Here is a 15,577-nt window from a genome sequence, read left to right as displayed (position 1 = left end):
GTTCTAATTGATTCACATCATTGTGCAAAAGAATAAATACACCCTTATTTACAAAAAACACAAACTTCCTTTGGGTAAAAATGTGTTATCAAACTTGCTTGACAGATTTTTTACAACTAGTTCAACATTTTGTATGTAATGGCGTAATAAAAATAAAATGAGGACTATTAGTTTTATATGGAATGACGATTCAGCATTCACAAGTTTAGGTCATTTTGACTGACATGACATAAGCAAATGATAATGTTATAAATAGCAGAGTTGTATGAAAGTAATTGATGTATGTCCAGAAGCATTTGCAATTTTTTGTAAGGAATGAGAAACTGCTACTATGATGTGCACAAATGACTAATTGTTTTGGAAAATGCATTAACTGTTGTGCAAATGTAAATAGTGTAGTGAGAATTGCACCAAAGTGACTGAGAAAAACTGTAAATTAAATCCATCAATAATAAAACACAATTATTATTTTATGATTTTTTTTACTGTATTTTAGTCATTCAAATGTATAAAGTAGATGAGAGACTTTAAAATATTAAAAAAGTGTTGTTTAAAAAATCATTTTTCATTGACTATATGCAGTATATTGAATATCTAGTTTACCTTTGTGCAATACATTTTTACACAACTGATAATATGTGATAGAATGTATTCTGTACTTGTTGCAACATGTAGGTGTATATTTGTATTGTGTTCCATTCTCTAGTACAATTTGTATTTCAGTATGGTTTTCTTTTGTGTATCGTCCTCTAAGCCTGTGCGATTGTGGTAATAATTAACATAAAACTAAACATTTTTTAAATAATTATTTTAATATTATTATTACTAATAGTTTCAAAGATGTATGTCAATATTAGTGACTTCGTAAAGCTGGTAAATATGATGTTACTGGTTTCTTTTTAATGGTATAAAGCAAACAGTGCTTTATATGCAGGAACTTTACCTCCTCTTCTCAAAAGTTCACTCATCCATGTAGACAATGCCTTAAAGTGTACAATAAAAGCACGTTATGTGGTCTCGGTGTGCATTAAAGCGTGCACATCCTTTTAGAGATGCGGCCTGTAAGATGTTGGGATCAAATTGCAGGTTTATCAAACAAAACGGACTGTGCGTTTAATGTAATCTACCTTACCGCTTGTTCTTTTGTTTAAGCATTCAACTATGTGTTCCACTGAAACGCAAAACTGTAGTGCGGTGAATGTCATTTCCAGGTGCCGTTTGGCAGAGTTCAGTCTATTTGGACTTAAGCACAGCTAAAGGAAACAACAGAGCCACTGGAACAAAAGTCCATCTGCAGATGCTTCCTCTAATGTTATGTAAGCGGAGGATGTTTCTGGATCTGATCTCTTTATAGCTATGATGCCATTCGGATTGGTCTCACCGCCTGCTTTGCTACTGTTCAAATGCTCACTAGGATATGCATGTACAGTGTCCTTCACTAATATTAGCACCAGTAGTAAATGTGAGGTCTGAATATTAACAACAACTAAAAGAAGATTTAAGTGCTTTGGGATGAGAAATTTATTCTTGAAACCCTTTCAAACTATTTATGGTGACATTGACATCTGTAGGTGACATTGGATTGTAGTTTTGGTGATGTTCCGATCCTAAGACCTAACAAACTTCTCATTTGTTCCCACAAGTCAACGAATTCCTAGAATATCTTGAAATTTTAAATGGTCTTACAGCAGTCATGGGGTCTAATATATAAATATTGGCTTAGAAACTTTCTTAAAAGTGATTTTATACAAGAATAGGTCTAAATGTATTTATTAATGGTTATGACTTATATGAGGATTTAAAGTTCTACAGTTTAGTTCATATTTAAGTTAAATATGTTTACTTTGTTTACCTGCTGCGCACATTCTCCCATCTAAGTTTGTCTTTTATAGATTTTTTTTGTGGGAAGTGGTTTACACACATTTCCACACGTTTTGTGTGTATGCAATGGTTATAAACAAGTAAAATGTAAAAGTATGTTTTCACTCTTATAAATGAGACCGAATTATAATCATAAACATTCAACAACCTTTAAGTATATATATTTTGTCCATTTCAATGGACATCACGTCAGAACAGTTGTACTTCCCAAACATTCTACCAATATAAATAATAAAAAAAAATGAAAAAAATGTACATGATTGCTGGTATATTCTTGAAATTTATTTTCAAAATCACAAACATTAAGATTGTAACATTTTTATAACCTTGTTTATAACATACTTTATCTTCATCCTTCACATAATGTCCACATCTGAGATATTTCCATCTGCCATGTGCTCAAGAACTTCAAGATCTGTATATTCTGCATATGAAATTGTTTCAGCAATGAATTAGTACATCAATAAAGTTTTTTTATATAAAAAGTTAACTCAGCACTGCTGCAGATTTAATTTCAGTGACAGATCTTGAAACCATTGTTCATCCTGATGGACAGACATATTTGAAAGAATCTGAATGATCAAAAACTTGCAATGTTATAAAAGATTTAAAACTTTAATTAGCAAGTACAATCGCTCTTTTTTTTTTTTTACATACAATTTACGAAATATTGGCAAATATCTTGCCAAACAATTTTGAATTAAAAAATTTGTAAATAAGGCTTACGGCTGTGTCTTGAGTGAAATGATAACATGCTGCTTTTTAGTGTAGTGAACTTTGTTTAAAATTACAACATGCAGAGTCTTGCCGCCATTTGATTGGATGACAATTGTCAACTCTCATGGACAGTAGGCTTCAAATTAGATGAAATGCTCAAAAACCACAAAAAACATGAGCTGACGTAATGTCTGATGGGGTTAATTTTTTGTATTCAAGTCATGGAATATAAGCGATTTTTGTATGTTGTTTTAAATTTTACTTTACATTTATAAAAATGTTGTTATTTTTTTATACTGTGTTTTTTAGCTTGCTGTTTCATGTGCTTTGCCTATTGTTATGGTCAGGCTATTATCAGTGCTGATTTATTATTTTTCTCACTTGTCAAATAGCAGGAAGTCAAATCACTTGGCGTTACTTGTTAACTAAGACAAAAAATGCCAGAAAAATGTCTCAAAAGATATTGAATAGAAAATGACCACATCAGAAAGTGACAGATAATCTGAAATCTTGTGGTACAAAAAGTGGTATGTAGCTATAATGGTTGCTAGAAGAGCTAATCTTTTTTTTTAATGTAGCTTATGGTCCATGGGTGATCACTGACATGGATGTAGCTAATTACACCTTCTTGCCGTCCATTATAGGTCATGAAAATTCTGATTTTAGTCAGGGAAAAATCTGAGAATTTGGCTTACAGTGAGAACCATGAATCCTCCTAACATTTATTGCACTTCCAGCTGACCGGAATTTCTTCATTATTGCTGTGATGGTGGAAGCATTTTTTTTTTTTGCCTTTTTATACACTAAACTTCCCTCAACCATTGTGCTGATATATATATATATATATATATATATATATATATATATATATATATATATATATATATATATATATATATATATATATATATATTTCAATGGCCTCAAACTCAATTCCTGGAGGGCCGTAGCTCGGCATAGTTTAGCTCCAACCACCTCCAACTCCAACACCTGCTTAGCAGTCTCTAGTAGTCCTGAAAACCTTGATTAGTTGGTTCAGCTGTTTGATTAGGCTTGGAGCAAAACTGTGCAGAGCTGCGGCCCTCCAGGAATCGAGTTTGAGACCTATGCTCTATATAGCATAAATGTGAATATAAATAGAATTCAGGTCTACTCCATCTGACATGTTGTCAGTATTACATGACCTACCCTAATCTCTTCACTTCCATCAATAAATGTCCATTTCAGAATCTCGCTGGAAGTAGAATGTATTCGAGTACTTCTGGTCTACTATTTTTCTTAATGATATGAATATATATATATATACTACACTGTAAAAAAAAAAAAAATGCTGGTTTTCACAAAATTCCATTATGTTGTCCAAACACAGATTGAAAAAGTTAAGTTAATTGATTTTATTAAATTAAATGGATTGAACATAAAATAATTAAGTTGAACCCAAAGGCCTCAAGTATTATGTTGATTCAGCTCATTTTAAATAAGTAGTTTTACTTTTAAGATTTACTTTATAATTTTATTCAAGAGTAGATTCCAGTCTATAAAAATAGAGAAAATTAATTCATATTTTTTTGAATGTTTCTTTCAGTAATAAGCAGACTTTAAATGAAAACTACAGACGAGTTGTACACTCAAAATACATATATATTTTTGCTTGTTGAAACTACTTATTTAAAATAAGCTGAAAAACACAATTCTTGAGATTTCATTGGGACAACTTAAATTTTTTATGTTCAATCCACATAAATTTTGTTAAAAGTGATAAGTTAACCTAATCAATTTGTGTTGGGACAACATGGATGAATTGTGTGGAACCCTGGATTTTTTACAGTTATACGTGGTGTTAGTTTTAAATTTACTTGTCATTTGAACATGCATATTTTTTTGTTCAAACAGCAGTTATGCTAGTTCATTCAAACTGTCAGCTTAGTTGAGGTCCAATGAACTGAACTTTTGTCCACTGGATGATTTCATTAAAAAAAGAAGTAATACTTAAGTTATATTAAAAAAATAAGTTATACTTTGGTTTTATTTATGACTACAAAACATAATTTGTTGAAATGACTCGCACTCACAAATCGCAGTGTTTTTCACATACTATATACTATGCAATTTTGTATTTGGAGTGCAATTGGAGTCTGCGTTACTTCAAGTTAAACCCCTTGTGAAAGAGGAGGTCAAGGTTGAAAAATTTCCAAATTAGTGGGAGTAAAGTTTTAAAAATATTTGAATTAATAAGGGGGCCAATAATTGTGGCACACATATATTTAACAAATATATTTGATTTTTGTTTTGTTTTCAACAAGGAAAGAGTTTCTTTCACATTGCAGCCTTCTCTGCTCATTTTCCAAGGTTGTCATTATTAGTAGAGGGCACTTTATAGTATTTTTACATATTCTGGCAGGCAGCAGATATGTCTGTTTGAGTGTGAACATGCTGACACTTTTTGCTGTGTGTGGGATTCTCAGGTCAGCCATCTGTGAAGGTGTGATGAAGCTTAAATAGCAACAGAGAACGAGAGAAATTGAATAATATATTGGTGCACTGTATGTTGCAATAGAGCAGCGGTGTCACGGTTTATGGATCTGTGTGTTCCTCCTGTATGTTATGTATCTTGCCTTGTGTGTTGTCATGTGTGAGGGTGTGTGTTTGTTTACCTTTTATGTTGACAGCGTGCTTTTGGATCAGCTGATGTCATCAGCTGACTTAATCATCTTCCAGCTGGTCCTTATTTGCCTGGCTATATATTTCCTCATGTGGTGTGTTCTGGTTATCAGTCCGTTGTTTGTCTTGTTTCTGTCTGTTGTTTTCCAGAATTCTTCGTTGTTCATTGATGTCTTCATTGTGACCCGTGGCTCTCGTTCTGAACTTTCTTGTTTCCAGTTCACTCCATTGATATCCTTTGTTTCGTTTTCAGTTAATAAACACTTGCAATTGGATCCTTTTCGTCTTTGTCGTGACAAGCGGTTCTCAACCTTTTTGTCTACTAATCTTCTGTTGTCAAGTCAATTTTATTTATGCACCCCTTTAGACAATACTGATTGTTTCAAAAACAGCTTCATGTCAAGAAGCAGGAAAAGAATAGTGTTAAAGTCCCCATTAAAAAATCAAACTTTTAATGTTGTTAACATTTCTATATTTTATTTATAATATAAATCTTGTGTGAACTCACTAATTAACACCCTTTTAGAATAATTTCTGCGTAAATAATGAGAAAATAAGGTTCAAAATAATCCATTTTTCCTGTTGTCATAACTAAACAATTGCATCAGGTTGTGGCAGAGTTTCTATATCATTTTAAGTTATGTGAGCCTTTGTAGTAATGTTTAAACAGTATTGTGTTAGATCAACATTTTAAGATGTTTTCTAAATGTCATAGCCATAAATGTGTACAGTTTTAGTTTCCCCATGTGCATTTTTCCTGTCAAAAGCTAAAAAATAATGACTATCATACATTTTACTACAATTTACTGTAGAAAACCAGTAGAATTCATTCAGCCAAATGATTGTTAATATTACAAAAATGTATAATGATTGTTTCGATAATCGGTCAGTTGGGTGATTTTTTATGATTATTATTATTAATCAATTAAACTGATAAAGCAAAACACTTTTTGATTTTGTGTTTTGCTTATTATGACTATATAAAACAGTAAATCAGAATATTATTTATGTTTAAAAGTATACTTTAAAAAATACAAAAGTCACTTATCGAGTTTAATGATCTTAAACTTGACATTTTAAACCTTAAATGAAAGAGTTAGTTTTTGAACAGTAAAATGAGCGAGCATCTGTGTGTCAGAGAGACCGATAAAGTCAATAAAAACATTAAAGATACTGTTATATGACATAGTTCTGTGCCCTCCATTGCGTGAGCGACTGTGTATCTTAAACGTCATGCTCCTTGGTCACGTGAACAGCTCAACTCATCGATAATGACATTCGTTGACATTAAATTCCATTATTGATAATTATCGATTTTATCAAAAAGTTGTTGCAGCCCTAAATGACATAAAATACTTTATTTTATACTCTAATTGTCTGGGTGTTACCTATTTGTCAGCAAGGCATTTTTAACCATTTAAATATGTATTAAAATGTAGTATGATCACAATTTTAATTTTAATCTGTTCAGCATATTTCATTATCAAATAACCATGGATATACTGTATCTGTTCCACTAAAAGACCAAGGAACATGATTTTACCCATATTAGTAACATTTGGTTTTCACAGAAGTTATAAATCATTAATTTTGACACATTACTACCAGTGTTTAACATGCCTTCTATGTGAATAAAATCATTCTTCAAAGGGCCATCTCCTCTTTGACTGTGATGCATTTGATGGATGAAATTTGGTCAAATGGTATTTTGACTAAATACCCCGATTCCCCAAAGAACAGCACATGTGCCCAAAAAATGTTCACACACATCACATGTGTGACCACCATGCAAATCCACACCTCTCTTAAATTTCTCATCCCATAGGTGAAGCCATTCTCTTGTACAGCAACACATATGAGCACATTTCCATAGCTCCATTCTCCAATGTCTCTTGCATTCGTTTCAGACGCCCTTGCCCAGCGCTTGGTATTTGAAGGCCCATCTAAACCTGTTATGTATATGAAATCAGTGTTAAATGCTATCGACCTAATCTCTGATATTTGCATGAGGTGAGGGTGATAATTGCAGGCTGAAAGCACAATAACGGGACAGTGCGCTCTGCGTTTCCCATATCAATCACCACGAGTGGGGGAGAACCAAGCGGGGCTGCTAGTTAGCGCTGGTCGATTGTTTTCAGGCCCTGACCGCGGCGCTTTTCGGGCAGGCCTGGCGGGGGGTTGGCCGGTCCCTCGCAGACCTGAGCGCAGCCCCCGTGTTCATCCGTCCATTCGGATCTGTCACCCCAGGGCTAACCCAGCCAATGGTTACCCTTTGTCCCTCTCCGCATTCTTCGGGTCCATTGTGTGGGCCAATACCGGTTAGGCTCATCCTTACAATTCCCTTTGTCAGGAGGACCCACAGCACAGACTCCAGAGAGGGGGAGAGAGAGTGAGAGAGAGCTATCGGAACGAGAGAGAAAGAGAAAAAAGTTGCGATGTGGGAGAATGAAAGGACAGAAGAAAGAAAGGGATGTGATGGGCTGTTTTTTGATGCTCTTTTTCCAAAGACGTGGAGTGGCCGGCATTCACAGTGTCAAGTGTCATCGTCTGATCATGTGGGGAGTCATGAAAGCTGTTCACTTAACTTTGAGGCCCCAAACTGAGTCGATCATATTCAACTTTAAGTGCAAAAGTTCAGTTTTGCTTGAAAACATAATTCATCAAAAAATAAACAAGCAAAAAATAAACTTGAACAACAAGTAAATGAATTGTGCAACCCTAAATCAATGTTTAGTATTAATGGTATGGGTCACCCGGCAAAAATACTTTACTCTCCCTAATATCGTTCCTCACATGTTTTACATAAGATAAGAATTTTTTTTCAGATGCAATTATAAACATAATTCAGAATATCTCCTTTTATGTTCCCCTAGAAGTCATACAGTCGACAACATTGATCATCAAACAATAGCTGTTCCCATCCACCTATTTTTATGAGTATTGTGGCTACACGCAGAAAAAAAAAACGGTTGATGGAAATGCCAAGATGCTCATAAGTTCTGAAATTGCGCATAATAACGTATGCGCATAAGTGTGTTGGATAAAATTGTATTCAAAAAATGCACATTTTAGCTCTTTGTCTTATGTTATATATATTTGGTTACAGACGTACAGTGTCATCCTGCAACTTTTTTGCAGCATATGAAATGTCCCAAACACTATGTTAACTGTCCAAAATGGGCAAAAAAAGTTTTTACTGATAGTCAAAACATGTAAAAAATGTTGTATGTTTTATAAATGCATCAAAAAACAGTAAGAAAAAAACTGCTATGTTCAAGGCAGAAATAAGGAGTTTTTCATTCTATTACACAAAGGTGACTTAATTGTGTTTTATGGAAATTCGGATCATGAGTCCACATATATGGATATAATTTTTCTTCAAAAGTACATCATATCAAAACATGATACTTGCATGTAAAAAAACAGCTTGGGCCTTAAGAGGTTAAAAAAAGGTCACGTGATTTTGTTCTAAGAGATCATGTGATGATAAAATGTGTGTGAACGGATAAATCAGCAGGCTGAGCACATTGTAAAGCATCTGAAATGTTGTTTTGGTCATTCTAAAATGCCTTAACCATTTCAGTATTATTGTTATAATAATATTAATTCTAGAACTGTCAAGTTCTAATGAAGGGATGTTAAAAACTGGTAGTAAAGTGTCAAAATTGATGTTTAATAACTTCTGTGAAAACCAAATGTTACTAATATGTAAAATCATGTTCCTTGGTCTTTTAGTGGAACAGATACAGTATTTCTATGTTTATTTAAAAATGAAACATGCTGAACAGATTAAAATTAAAATTGTGATCATACTACATTTTAATGTATATTTAAATGATTTAAAATGCCTTGCTGACAAATAGGTACCACCCAGACAATTAGAGTATAAAATAAAATATTTTATGTCATTTAGGGCTGCAACAACTTTTCAATAAAATCGATAAATATCAACAATGGAATTTGATGTTCATGAATGTCATTATTGATTAGTTGAACTGCTCACGTGACTGAGGAGCATGACGTTCAAGATACACAGTCGCTCACGCAATGGAGGGCACAGAACTATGTCATGTAATATATCTTTATTGTTTTTATTGACTTTATTGTTCTCTCTGACACACCCATGCTCCCTCATTTCACTGTTCAAAAATAAACTTTCATTAGGGTTTAAAATTTAAGATCATTGTGCACAGTGTCTCACGCCTTTCAACGCGTTCATTGTGTGTCGGGATTGTCTTCTGAGGCTCAAGTAATTTATAAAATAAAGAAAAGATCGGCGCAGCTTCTTCTCCTGCAGCAAATTCCATTTTTTTTATTTTTGATATTTGGCGTTAGTTAATCAGGAAGTGACGATTTTGTTCTCTTTGGCACATTAGATTGAAACGCTGCTTTATTCGCACATCTTTTACGCGATATTCCAGTTTTGCACATACATTTAATTTGCATATTTGGAAGGAAACATAGCTACTGTCTTTCTATTCAGAGTTGTGAATGTAAAGGGATAGTTCAAAAAGGATAACAAGTTTGATAAACTGGCACCAAATTTCATAAGAAAAATGGGACTTGCTCCAATAGGAGAAACCTCTGTCATACTTTTTTTTATATAATATCATCTAATATGGTGTTGTTGAATCCTCAATTCTGATTAGCTGATGAATGTTTAAAGGTGTGCTTTTGTTTTCATGTAAACGTACAGGTGAAGTAGTTTCAGCGGGTCTTGACCACATTACAGTTCCATAGCACTGCATCAAAGGATTCCAGGTTTGTTAAATTACACCTAAAAAATTATTGAATGGATTTAGTAATTTTTTGTAAGGTAACTTGATGCAAATGATTTATATGGGCCGACTTTAAACAAACAAATGAATCTGGACATTACTAAATTACATTTTTTTTGTTTAAAATCAGCCCCTATACATTGTTTGCAACCAGTTAGCTTAAAAAATTGTAAATCAGATTATAAATTCATTAATCATTTTATTTTATTGTAAAGCACTTTGGATCGACTACGGTTGTGTAAAATTGTGCTATAACTAAAGTTTGGTTTGCCTAAATCCAATAAATAATTTATTTTCAGTGGGGTTTACAGCCTACAGCAGACAAAAATCTAACCAAAATCTAATTAAACAAACTCTACAACTACAAAAACACTAGAAAAATATTACCTCAGGTGTGCTTGGAGGGGTGGATAATTACTATGTCGTTATTATTTTTTAAGTAGCTTGATTGTTATTTAATTGCTTTTAATTTGTAGCTCACAGCTTGGCAAACTACAAACATTAATTAGCTATTCTTCCTTACTGAATAGGTATAAAGACCCCTGCTAAAAGGACAGTTTATGACAATGACGAAATTACGCTCATTTTAGTCTCATCTGTGGAACATAATTATCAAGTATCCGGAAAATATGGCTGGATCTATCTAATTTGATCTTTTTTGGATGCTCTACCTTCTGAACATTATTAGTTTGACATATACCACAGCCAAAATAAATAGGGCCAGTAAAAAAAACTGTACAATTTTGGTCAAATATGAGAGAGACATCGTGATTTTGTATCAATCATTATTATATTAATACTGTTTTTTTTTTCTTCTTATTTTACCTTTATGTTTCGTGGATTTCTGAATTTGTTGTATATACTGTAGTTCAAAATCTAAAATGTTTAATAAAAAAGAGGGCATACAAGTAATGAGCAAAATTAGTTCACTTTTGCGTGTTTACGTTGGTTACATGAGTGTTTAATACTACATGTGTGTGGTTTTAAAGCATGGAAAGCCTAAGTTCTGTGATCCGGCGGGGGGTGTCTGGAATTTCAGCGTCAGCTGAATCAGTGGCAAGCATAACAAGATACTGCCGCTTTTACTCAAAGCAAAACAGGCCTTTATCACCATAGCCATGTTTGAAATATTTAATCTGTTGACTTCTGCTTTATTCCCAGCCAATTCCCAAGTCGTATGATAGGATGGCTTTTGAAGAATGTTATCTGCTGTTATTTTGTAATGTTTGGTCAGTGCTCTGCGCATTCCAATGACATCATTACAGAGTCGCGGTATGCAGAAATCCCAACGGAGGGATAAGTTGTGTTGAATCTGTAAGGTCGCTAATCAAATCAATGTGTAAACAAAGAAAGTGCACACAAACACAAGCACAGAGTTAATCTTACTTTTGTGCTCCGAGTAAACAGCACTTTCTCTTTCACACACTAAGCTGATTGGTTTATTTGGGCTGTTAGTTCCCACAGCTCGCTCTGTCATAGCATGTATATGTATTTGTTGCTATTTTACCGCATCGTGTCTAACTAGCACCATGACACGGTGAATTTCCTCAACACACTGCGTAAAAAAACATAAATGTGATTTATTGATTGATTGGTAATTGGTTGATTGATTGGCTGGCTGCACGGTTGACTGGTCCAAGAATGCTCAAGGGTTCATAGCCTCTTGCTGTGCCCTTCAGAACTGTGTGTGTGTTCAGTAAGGGGTCTTCACTCATTGCATATGAATGAGTTGGGCCTCAGGGGATCTGATGCTTACAGGCTAATCCTCAGTGGTGCTGGAGATACTTAAGGCCACTTTATGACTCTTAAAACACATTGTTATCATCCTGAAGAGATTTATGACGTCTCACTGCTGCATTCCACTTCACTTCACTGTTGTGGAAGGTAAAACCCAGCGAGGACAATAGGACCGACTGAAGAGTATGAAAGAGTTTATCTCATGGTGTGGCTTGATATGTAATGAGACTTGCAGATTGAAGATTTTCATTTTGTCTAATTCCTTTAGACTGCCAATGTTGTGGATCAGGAAATGTGTTACAGGAAATTATGGTTTATTTAAAGAGTACATGTACACTGTAAAAAAATTATTCGTAATATTCGTAATTCGTAAAAATATTCATAATATTCGTTTTCTGTATTTTGTGATTCATCTTTTTATTTATCAATTTCTCCATTTATTTATGCTTTTGAGTCACATTATGGGACCTTCATATTTCTTACAACCTTTAACCTTGAAATGTTTTAAAAAGTGACTTTTATTACTATTTTTAATAGTTTAAAGCAGTGATGTCCAAAATAGGGTCCATGGCCTATATGGTAACCTTTAATTTGGCCTGCCATCCCTCTGAGAAAAGAGTAAGAATGATGGGGATGTTTTGAGATTGTCAATTCAAATTTAATGTAATCCTTTGTTTGTTTTTTTGTTGAAAGCTAATAAAAATTAAATGATTCAGTTAAATGTTGTAAATTAATCAGATTTTGTTTGAATGTACATACTGTGACTTAACAATGTATAGACTTTGGTGAGCAAATCAATGCAAAAGCAAATTCTGCTTTACTAGTGTGTTCAGCATTAAACTCCACTGTGTTTTAAATGGGATTGTTTGTTTTATTGCATTAAGTCATAATTGAAAAGGTTATACTGCATTAGCTAATACCATTTAAATGAATGTTTTCTATTTATTTTAAAATATTATTAAATAAATAACATTATATTAAATGAATAATTTCATATTATGAAATTACTATGGCAACATTAATATAATATACTGTAGTTTAGTATATTTCTCTTCGGCCTATGGCTCATATTGATACCTGGATTTTGGCCCTTCATACAAAAAGGTTTGAGCACGCCTGGTTTAACAGTGATGTTTTTTTGTTCGGCAGATGGGGTACCAGAAAAAAAAGTAAAATAACTGTGGTTAAATTACAGACATTTAACATAAAATAATAGACGTTAAATTACAGATATTTACCAGAAATTTAAATAAAATGTAAAAAAATCTGTAATTTAACAGGTTATTTTGCTTTTTTTTGACAGCATAGATTGGTCTTGTATATTATGGTACAAAAAATCTTTTACATACTTATTTCGCTCTGTATTATTTCCTATCTATTATATTATTTAAAACCACTGAAATGTCAATAAAATTCACTTTGTTAAACCGCAGAGTTGAACAATTCAACATCAAAAGTCGACACGATTGTAAATAAATGGAAAACACTCTTGAATGCATAAAATACAGAAACTGTCAATAAACAGATATTTTTTACAGTGTAGATTTTCTACAGTATACATCGGAAACACACTGTGCAACCCGAACAAATGACTGTTAAAAGCATAATTAAAGCAAAAAAAAATTTCTTTAATAGTTTTCATGGTTTCAAACCTTCCAATTTCTTTCTACTGTTGAACCCAGAAAGATAATAGTCAATTGTTACAAGTTTTTAGCTTTCTTCAAAATATCCCTTTAGTGTGAACTTACAAAGTTTTTGACGGTGAGTATATAGTGAGTTTATTTTCTTTTTTACACACAAGTACATCTCTTTAAGAACAGGTGTTTTAGTGTACCAAAAGCACAGTTCGCTAGTGTAATCAAATTCAAAACCACATGACTCTTGGCGGTTTCTTATTGTGAATCAAAAATGAACAACTAGTGTAGTGTAATTCACGAGCAAGTCAATCTTATGAACTTGGTTCGTTTTAGTAAGTCAAAAACAATCCATGCAGTCTGGTTCTTCTGAAACAAACCTTTAAGTGAATTGCTGTTGGTAAAAATTACTAGTCATTTCAGGAGTTAAATTTGGAATCAGTCCGATGAATACCTGTTTTAATTTATCTTTCAGTTTGTTGTATGCAGCAAATCAAATTGTAGGTTTTCTGAATTCAGAGCTTGTGAATCACAATAAAATCAATTCTGGAAAGCATTACTTTTTATTTGGCGACTAGTTTTTTTTTTGTTTTTAGTATTTTCTGGTGCAGTTTTGGGAAATTATTTGTGAAATAAATCTAATCAGTTTAAAAGTACATCAAGTGGATATCATATACTTATCTGCATTAGGAAGTATGATCAGATTATAAAGTATCAGAACACACAAGGGCCAAGGAGTTGTGATGATTCTGTGTGGGCCTGCTGAAAGGTCACAGCTCCCAACAGAGAGGTCAAAGTTGAAATGACACATACAAAAGCAAACGGTGTTCAGGCAAGACGATAATGATTGGGCTCTCTTGACAGCAACCAATGAGATGGCACGGCATTTTTTGAAAATTTCAGGAACCTGGAACTTAATACCATTCATATAAATTCATATCTACCTTTAAATTGTATCTTAAGCGCTTGAACACTTCCATCTTTGGCATCTCAAAGCCCGTGAACTCAACACAAAGCTTACGATGACAGTAAAAGTTAAATGGACTCCAAAAGTTTCCAACTACAGCCATCTGGATCCAGGCCCGCATAACTAAACCAAGTGCACCCCATCTTCCAGGAAATAATGACATGTAGAAGTGCACACATCTCGCCTGTCACCTCTTGACCCTGACATATCCTCGCCCCCCGTCGTGTCAGAGAGAACGCAGTTAAAACATTTGAAAAACGTTTAACCCGCACACCCCGGCCTCTGTTAACTGCGCTACTGCTGCTTTTCATTTACGGCCTCCCCCGTCATCCATCTCTCTCGCTCCCGTTAACCACAGGAAGTCACTCACTTCCTCATTACAGCACATCAAACGCTCGCAGCGACCATAAACCCGCCCCATCGCTGCACCAACACATGCCTCCAATTCTGACACACAAACGCCGCTCTCGGTAAATCTCGTGTTATAGACACGAGCTCCGTCTAATCCTTGTTTCATAGTTGCTTTTTTTGTGCTTGAACCGCATCATCAACAGGTACGCGTCAACAAAGCAAGCGAGTGATTCAGGGTTAGTGAGCGGAAGTATGGTTTTATGGCTCAAGAGTGAGAGTCTGGGATTAGTTACCATGTATGATCCACACTCGAGCCGGTCGGAGGTGCTGCTGCAGATCAACGTAATAAACCATGTCATTGATCTCAAGTGGTTTTAATCATGGACCGCAAATCATTTTTCCCCCTTAATGTTTTCACACAAGTTTAAGTCGCTCTACAAATGCGCTCTGCTACTCGAACAATAAGCCTGTGAAACTGAGGCTTTTGTTGAAAAGTGTTTGGGTCGGGTCTTTTGGAGTAATTCAGTTCATGGAGGTAGATATGAAGCTTGTATTTAGAGTAAAACCGAACTCAAACTTACATCTAAAACTAAAAAGATATAACACTATATTATATATTTGAAAGGGTTTTTAAATAACCCAACCTGTGTAGTCTGAACATGTAACTCTTTAGCACTCGTTTTTTTCTAGGAATTTAAAGCAAACTCAAAAATGAAAGTTATCTAATCATGTATTCTATCTTATGTGGTTTTAAACCTTTATAAGTATCTTTCTTTAGTTGAAAAAAATATGTATGTATATATATATATATATATATATATATATATATATATATATATATATATATATAT

General features: G+C 33.7%; 2 long non-coding RNA genes across 2 annotated transcripts in view; one reads left to right on the top strand and one right to left on the bottom strand.

The window, feature by feature from the left end:
• The window catches only part of LOC141379356 (uncharacterized), a 35,491-nt gene extending 20,752 nt beyond the window's left edge, over window positions 1-14,739 (bottom strand). Inside the window, exon 1 of the long non-coding RNA XR_015518676.1 lies at window positions 14,353-14,739. This is a non-coding gene — a long non-coding RNA (uncharacterized LOC141379356). The remainder of the gene's footprint in view (window positions 1-14,352) is intronic.
• LOC147839367 (uncharacterized) lies at window positions 1,212-8,233 on the top strand. The gene is made up of 3 exons (XR_015518662.1): window positions 1,212-3,182; window positions 3,549-5,162; window positions 5,560-8,233. It is a non-coding gene; the product is annotated as an uncharacterized LOC147839367 (long non-coding RNA).
• Window positions 14,740-15,577: the final 838 nt, after the last annotated feature.

This window comes from Danio rerio, chromosome 20 (genome assembly GCF_052040795.2).
Source record: "Danio rerio strain M-AB ecotype USA chromosome 20, GRCz13ab, whole genome shotgun sequence".
NCBI classification, from domain to species: Eukaryota; Metazoa; Chordata; class Actinopteri; order Cypriniformes; family Danionidae; genus Danio; species Danio rerio.
This window is presented reverse-complemented; position numbering and strand designations above follow the sequence as displayed.